Here is an 8,500-nt window from a genome sequence, read left to right on the forward strand (position 1 = left end):
ACCGCTATACCAGTTATATCATCCGGTTAACAAAACCAAAAGAATGCAAAAACCAGGATTTTTATACTTGAAATATAAAATTGTTATGTGTTTAGTTTGCAGAAGGAGTAGAAGAAGAAGAGAAGGTACTTAGTGTGTGTGTGTGTGTGTGTGTGTGTGTGTGTGTGCACGTTGGTGCGTGTGTAGGTCCGCCATAGGAGCTCCAAATGGAGCTCTTGCATGCCTTGAAAGGCATGGTGAGAAGGCAGCGCGCGCGTTGCCCTCTCACCATGCATTTCAAGGCATGGAAGAGATCCATTGGGGCTCCAAATAGAGCTCCCCCGTGCCTTTCAAGGCATGGAGCAGCTCTAAATGGGGCTCCATTGGAAGCTCCTATGGTGGAAATGCACACACACACACACACACACACACACACACAAACATCAACACATTTCTCAAATACAATCATGCATACACACACACAGAGCAACACATTTCTCAAATACAATCATGCATACACACACACATATACACACTTGCATTCACACACACAACCACACAGTATCACATGACACAAATAAAATAATGAATTTGTATACTACAAACGCACTTTACAATCATGCATTTGTATACTACAAACACAAACACAAATAAACTTGTTGTAATACACACACACAAATACAATTGCATACACACACATAAACACTTGCGATTTGTGGTCTTTTTTTTATTTGTCACTATATACTAAGCTAGTTGTGGTCTTATTGTTTTTTCGCTTTTAGGAGTAGGATACTCGTGTGTTGCTACTTGATGGGCAAGTCTGCTGGTAAAGGGGCATTGGCACCCTTGAGATCAAGGGTGCTAGGGCCAATCCCCATCACCTCCTTTGATCGGTATGTAGCCTCCAGTCACAAGCAATGTGCATGCTGGTCATTGGTTGCGTATTGCTAGACAAAGTTGTTTGCCCACGTCCCCCACCCATGGTCTATTTGAGCAAGATTGTTGAGGGGAAGGTGCCTTTGCAAAACACGTTCGTCTTTCTCTTTGTGTGAGAATCTATTTCTTTTCGCATGTGCCTGCACCAGGTGGACACGTGATCATGTGGCGTGGTCATGTAGGAGATCCAATATGCTTGCAAAGAGCACCATGAAGAAGCAGCGCGCACGCTGCTCCCTCAGTGTGCTCCCCAGGAGGACGCAAGGTCTTTCCAGCGGCAAAGGTAAACAGCAGCGCGTGCGCTGCTCTAGACTGAGTGATCCGTGTGCTCTGGCCGCGGGCTCACTAAAAGAAAACCTCCCTAGAAGCTATATAATGGCTCTTCTTGGGCCTCTTTCTCACAAGCCATGGCCGTCGACATAGCTGCCCCCATGCTGGAGCTCTTAGTGCAACAAGCACAGATTTACTTGACACAGCGTGATCTGAGACCGTCAATAGCGTCTTTGAAACCGCTGTGTCTAGGATCATCAATAGCTTCTTTAACTATAGGCTAATCAAAGTAATTCAATTTCTCTGCAAACAGGACATTGTACTATACTTTGGGCCTGTGCTCGTACTAATATAAGCGCGTGGCTTAATATAGTACTGGTATCCTGACACTACTGTCGACACTGTCCGGCCGCCATGAGTGTGTAACTCTGGAGACTGGAGTGGTGTTTCAGCACTATGTGTACATGTCTAGGGCATGTCTAGACTCTACTGTCACCGTAATCATCCTACAATGCTCTGAACTACTAGTATAAGTGCGGCACGTCTTCTGCTCTATAGACTCTGCCACTGTCTTTTCCTGTCTTTGCGAGCGAGCAACAACATCATGAGATCAGTAGCTTCATGCAGGTCATTCTCCTCGTCAAGTACCTCAGCCGCCAGTGCATTAAGCTGTTGTGCAGCTAGCACCGACACCGCATCATCATCAACGAATTCAAGCACAGGAACAAAAAATGTGATGGATGAGGCTTTGCAATCTTTCATTAGGAAGGCCATGAGCGTGCATGCCTGTAATCATTTATTTATGCTCTATTCCTTTAGCTACAAATATGTGCTAGAGCTTGATTATTAAGTCAATTAAGGTTTTAATTATCAACCAACAGACATATATAGGTCTGCTAGATAACGTCATTAATTACACATGCAAGCTCGCTCCTCTGAATTGCAGGTGCATCACTTCATAGAACGCTGCCTCGCTCTTTGTCTAGACAAAGAAGAATGCGTCAAAGCGCTCTTCCAGCATGCCAGAATTGATCCCATCGTCACCCGCATAGGTGTGAATCCCTTGCTAGTCAATCGCAATCATCTAATTGATTCAATCAAACTAATACATTTAATCACAGCTACCTAATTAAGGTTTACATATAAACATTGCTGACAACTGGACTTTGATTATTTTCTTCTGTCTTAATCCATGCTATACTATGTTTAAGCTTGCAGTTTGGAAGGAATTAGAGAAGGCAAATCAAGAATTCTTTGAGCAATATTACAAAAGAGAAAGGATAGTAAGAAAGCACTCTGACGTTAATTACTTTGAAGGATCATTAAGGGTCGATGATGACGAGAACAGAACGAGAACGCATGTGTAAAGATTATTGTAACTAAAAGCATCGATAAGGCAAGTTTGGGATCGTAGCATTGACAACCAGGTGGTGGCAATTTTGATGAGTGATTAAGTTTTTAACATAGCTAACATAGGATGGTGTCGATCAATGTAGCCTTTGCCTATTGTAAGAGGACCATTAACTATACAGTATACATGCAAAGGCTTATTTACTTTGTAAAAATGATGGTTTTTGTTTTCTCTGCTTATAATCTGTCTTCCTCTCCTTCCACTAGAACACTCTTCTGGACGTCCTTTGCGCCTTTTGTATCAATCTATTTATTGCATGGCAAGACATAATAATTAGAGCTTCACTTTACGATGCTTGCAAGTGCATAGTGCATGTAAACTAACAAAGTTCACCATGGCTTTTATAGGAATTATCAATATCGCATGCAAGCATACGGATCCCATATATAGTTCTGTCTCAAAATTTGTACAATGGTTTCACTAGTCAATGGTCATGCAAGTCATTTTGACTTTGAGAAAGGCCCACCTTCTTTTGAATGTGGTAATCCTGTGCCTGAATTTGAAACCGCCGAGGAGTATTTCCATCCTAATCTAGCATTGAATGTAATCACGCCAGCTAGCTCTCATCATGATTCAATGGAGAACGACATATCTATGGTAGTTGATTCTAGCACGGAGGAGTCATGCACCCACACCTGTATAGGCAGCCAATGTCTCCCAGCTCTAAGTTAGCCACACCCAACGCTCCACCGATGGATGAGCTTGATCCTAGCCATAGAGATTTAAACATGGTGGTGTACTATGTAGGCTTTGAAGTTTCATATGTAGGCTATCTTATGTGGAAAATTTCTGGGAAGTCTGGTTGACTTGTGGGAGAACGTTGACCTCTTTAAAGATTTACCTATCTTACTCTTGAATGAGGCCACTAATGCTCTCGATGTAGAATCAAAGGGTGTGGTGCATACTGCCCTCGACCAAGCAGTGACGCATGACGCTCATTGTTGCCCAATGTCTGTCCACCATTCGTTATGCTTGCCCCATCACAATCTTCCACAAGGGCCAAGTTGCGAGGTGGAAAGCATGAGGAACTTTTGCGGAGGATGGGGACTATGCTACACTCACTCAAGATACTACCGCAAATAATGATGCCCACATGGAACTGCAAGTATGGATATGTCCTAGCCCCTCAACCATTACCCGCACTAACCGGGGTGCTGGTTCTCCCTCTTAACCGCTAAGTAGCATGGTGCATGATAAAACAAAAACTCTTTGACTCGTCTCTTTGTACATATCAATAAAAAGAGGCGCTTACTCCTCATGATACCTACGTCTATTTGACACACCAAAATATTGAGAGGATTTCAAATTTGGTTACTGCTCCCACCCAGCCATGACAGTAGGAGTCGATGCTTGCACCATCAAAAGAAAACATAGTAGTATGTGGTATATTTACCTCAGCACAAGTGGTTGACAAACTTCATGCTCGAGATGTTATCTCTTGAAGTTGCACTTAGTGCAGGGTATGTCTGAGGTGGCCAGGACTAAGGCCTGAGTTGTTTTCATCCGCTCCAAAGCAAGCGCCTCTCTCCAGACATGATCACCTATTTTTGCATGTTCAAGGCATGTAACATTTTGCACATGGGCAAAAAAAGTCATGATCAAATTTTTAGTCATACGCTCTTGGTATATACTATCATGCTTGTTTGACATGTATGCAAAGTGTGTTGTATTGATGAAATCATATAATGTGCTCGTCAAGATTCTTGTCTACAATTTTGGCATGCAACAATATGCAAAACATTGAAATTGTCTAAAGAAAAAGGGATGAGAATGTTAATTGGGGATGTTCATTGCAATGCTTTGGTTTGCATGCATCCCAAATGTGATGCACTTTTTCAAGCAGAATCTAAGGTATGCTTAACACAGACACATGTAAGTAGGTTTGAGCTACTTTTAATGATTGTGGATCAAGGGCTTTTATCCAAATGTGAGCAACTTTTCTTTTTTTGTTTTGATGGCATAGGTAATTTTGCATGCAAGACATTGACAAATGCAAAAAAATATAATGATGAGATTGCTAGTCAAGCTCTATAATTTTGCAAAAGCTCTAAGTGAAAAGCTCCCTTTTTTAACACGCTTGTATTTTCACATGGCCTCTAATTATGAAATTTTATGCCATGGTAGTAGTATGATACTCCTATGCCTTTCACTTGCTTCTACCTACCTTTGGCTACTAATGCTCTTAAGATTACTAATGCCTTGGATTCTTCACGTGGATGGATACACTGCATTATTTAGGTGATTTGTTGGCTATAAAAGATGTCATATTATTTGAATAGGGAATTCTTGAAGTTTGAATGCTCAAATGTCACCTTTGACTCAATGATTTCTTCTAGTAGTAGTATTTTTTAAAAGAATTACCTGGCATGATGTTCACTATCATAAACCATGCATTGTGGTCATACTTAAACCCTAACTCCTATTTATTGGTCGATATACATTAGGTTGATATTATTTTTGTTATGCTTATTTGAGAAATGGACAAATTTATTGAGGTCTCACTCTCTGTGTGAAAAGAGAAAACTATAGGTGTTTCACCAGTACGGAGATTATAAAAACAACTTCCTCCACTTTCACAAAAGCCTATCTCCTTCATTGCAACAACAAAGGTCTTTCTAATAAAGGAAAGCTCTGAATTAAACCTCTCTCAAAAAAGGAATTAGGATAACTTGTAAATGCATGTGGTGTTGCATTCTGGAATTTTTATACAGGAGATAAATTAGAGGAAGAAAAAAATTTACTTGATATGATTAGTTGTAATCAACAAAAGATTGATACATTTGTGGACCACCAAAGAGTGTTCCAAACATGAGTGCATAAAAATATGCTTGACCACTCATACATCCTCTCGGTCATTAACAACACCCTTTATGTCTTTGGCTCACCCATGGACATGTTATTTTTTTTTAAAGGACCACTTCAGTCTACAATCACAATCACTTGGATGAATACAAGAGTGCAGAGATAAAGAGAGTTTGTAAGCCATGTTTGCAACTCACTTGAGTATATTAAAAGGCCCACAATATCTCGGAAATAATTTAGATGTTGGTCCAATTTGCACTCACAATATTGCTAGGCAACCGGTAGAAGCATATGCTAGTGCCATGAGCAGTCCCAAATCTTGAAAAGCATCTACTAGTGCCATGAGTAACCACAACTAATTTCTTTAGTGGAGTGTGGAAGAATATATGCTTGATTTATGCGCTATGAATGTTATGCCCCGATCATTGCAAAAATGACAATTCGACTATTGTGCAAATGATTTTCCCTCTTGGCAGCCACTTCCACTTTGGCATTTTCTCTCTCTCTATCCCTCACACACCCTCTCTCTCTCTCTCTCTCTCTCTCTCTCTCTCTCTCTCTCTCTCTCTCTCTCTCTCTCTACGTGTGTGTGTGTGTGTGTTTTGCTCTCGTTGTCGGTACTCTCACACCCCTATCCTATCTCTATTCCACAAGTATGTTCTTCTCTCTCCGTCTAGTTCTTCTTCTATCTCCTTCTCTCAGTACTTAATGACACCATAGAGAGCGTACATATGAGAGAGCTCAATGCTTATATAAACTCGAAAAAGCATCACTTTTAGCCAAAAAACACGAATTGATTAACTCGCAAATAAAATTAACCCCTACATGATGCTTCAATCGACTCCCAAGTGAATGAAGCTTTTCTACAACGCCAATGTATTATGGCTTGGGAGAAATCCGGTGGGTCACACTTCATACATTACACCACCCATATTGCCCCCAACTACAAAACCATGTTCTTCACTGAAAGAGCAAACCATACTCACACTTACATGCTTGAGCCTATCCCCTGGTCAACGATACGTGCTATCGCAGCCATTTCACTTAGCTCAAATTCCCTTCGATGCGGAGAAGAGTCAAATTGAATGTGCACATTATGCTCATTGCAAGTTCGAGAGTTTGAGTACCACACACTACTAGAGTGCTCAGCTTTTGGTCACATCCGAACTTGCTTCTCTCAAAGTTTCAGTCATCATGACTTACACCTACACACTTTCCTCTCCCAACCACAGTGTGGGCTCTCCATTGCGACTCTCATCACCATAATTTTGGAGCATCGAGAGTCACTCATCATCCATAGATGTACTACATCACATGTAACTTTGGTCCCATAGGTCATATTTGACTTCGAGGACAATAATAAAATCTCTCTCTCTCTCTCTCTCTCTCTCTCTCTCTCTCTCTCTCTCTCTCTCTCTCTCTCTCTCTCTCTCTCTCAATTTCGATTCAAGAATAGTATCGTCGATCATGTGTAGTTGCCGTTGCATTTGATAAAAATAAATTGACAAGGATCTAAATAAATAATATACAAAAGAGGAGATAGAAATGAAAGGCAGAGATATGTCTCTTCTCAACCTTAGTTTAGGGAGGAAATTTTTCTCAACAGACTTTGTGTAATGCAACACAGACATTGGCCCAAATGTCTTGATGGGGCAGCACGAAGCCAATGTACTGGTTAACATGGAGTCTGGGTAGGGGGTGTTGTAGACCAGATAGCTGGGCATAAAGGCAACAACCCCTCTCTCTCTCTCTCTCTCTCTCTCTCTCTCTCTCTCTCTCTCTCTCTCTCTCTCTCTCTCTCTCTCTCTCTCTCTCTCTCTCTCTCTCTCTCTCTCTCTCTCCCTAGTTGTTAGCAAGATTACACTTATTCATGCAAGTTGTGTGTCACTACATGGCCATGGTTCACAGGGTACCTACAAAGCACCAATGGAAACTTTCAACAATGCATGAATCACCAGGCACAAAGACAAAGAGGTCTCCTCCTTGCTTCCTCTTGCATTTGTCATGCAAATTCCTTCTCTATATGCACGAACCTGTCATGTCAATGACGGTGGAGGGGGGGAATGGGGGAACACACCCAACACACACACAAAGGCCTCTCTATAGGTCAAGGCATTCCGAGCACCCCTGTCCTCTCAGAAACACCTTCAAAAAACACACTTTGCACTGGCAGACCACCGCTTGCACACTTCACAATACTCACACACTCTTCAAGACCACAACACAACTCACACCCACAAATTCATTTTAGAAAATCAAATGTATTTTCCAAAAAGAAGATTTTGTAACAGAGGCCCTCGCCTCATTGTCTTAGAGCAATCTCTCTCTAACCGTTAAAAGGCAAAAAAGAGACCTCAATCTTCTCCTAATGAGAAGGTCCAAAGGTGGATTCAAAGGCAATCCAAAAGGCAGTTCAAAGCTCGATCAAAGCTAGAGTTCCAAGTAGAGGAAAAAAAATATGAAATATGCCAAGGGCACTAGCAACATTGCTAGTAACCCCCCCCCCCCCCCCCCCCCCCCCCCCCCCCCCCCCACACAAGCAAAGAGGAGCAGCTAAAGAGCAAGCAATCAGCCATCCAAAGATGCCAAAAAGAGGTGCCAAGTGGACCAATCAAAAAGTTGTTTCCAAAGTTGAAGGAGCCCCCCTATAGAAATCCTTTTCGAATCATTTATAAGGGCTTTTGGAGCCATTTGAAATCCTAGATAGTGAATTTTTTGATGGACGTGTGTGTGTGTGTGTGTGTGTGTGTGTGTGTGTGTGTGTGTGTGTGTGTGTGTGTGTGTGTGTGTGTGTGTGTGTGTGTGAAACCCCTTTGTATTTTCTCATGGAAATGGCCATTGTGATGGCATTGCAATCTTTGTAAGTGTCTCTTGAAGCATAATCAAGCTATTGTTGCCCAATTTGTTGTTTCCTTTTCTCTTTCTCTTTCTCTTTCTCTTTCTCTTGTGTTATCTGTGGTGCCAGTAGTGTGGATGTGTGTCCCCCCCCCCCGGACCAATGTTGCTTTGTGTAGGAGAGTGGGATTGAGCGGCTGTGTGCATGCATAAGGATTGAGAGGGAATATGGCCTTTGAGCCACAATATGAGGTAAATCTCAAGTAC

General features: G+C 41.8%; 1 pseudogene; it reads left to right on the forward strand.

Moving 5' to 3' along the window:
- The first annotated feature begins 1,789 nt into the window (after positions 1-1,789).
- Positions 1,790-2,599, forward strand: LOC147417968 (uncharacterized; annotated as a pseudogene).
- The last annotated feature ends 5,901 nt before the right edge of the window (positions 2,600-8,500 follow it).

This window comes from Adiantum capillus-veneris, chromosome 30 (assembly GCF_014529385.1).
Source record: "Adiantum capillus-veneris isolate H3 chromosome 30, ASM1452938v2, whole genome shotgun sequence".
In the NCBI taxonomy this organism is placed as follows: domain Eukaryota; kingdom Viridiplantae; phylum Streptophyta; class Polypodiopsida; order Polypodiales; family Pteridaceae; genus Adiantum; species Adiantum capillus-veneris.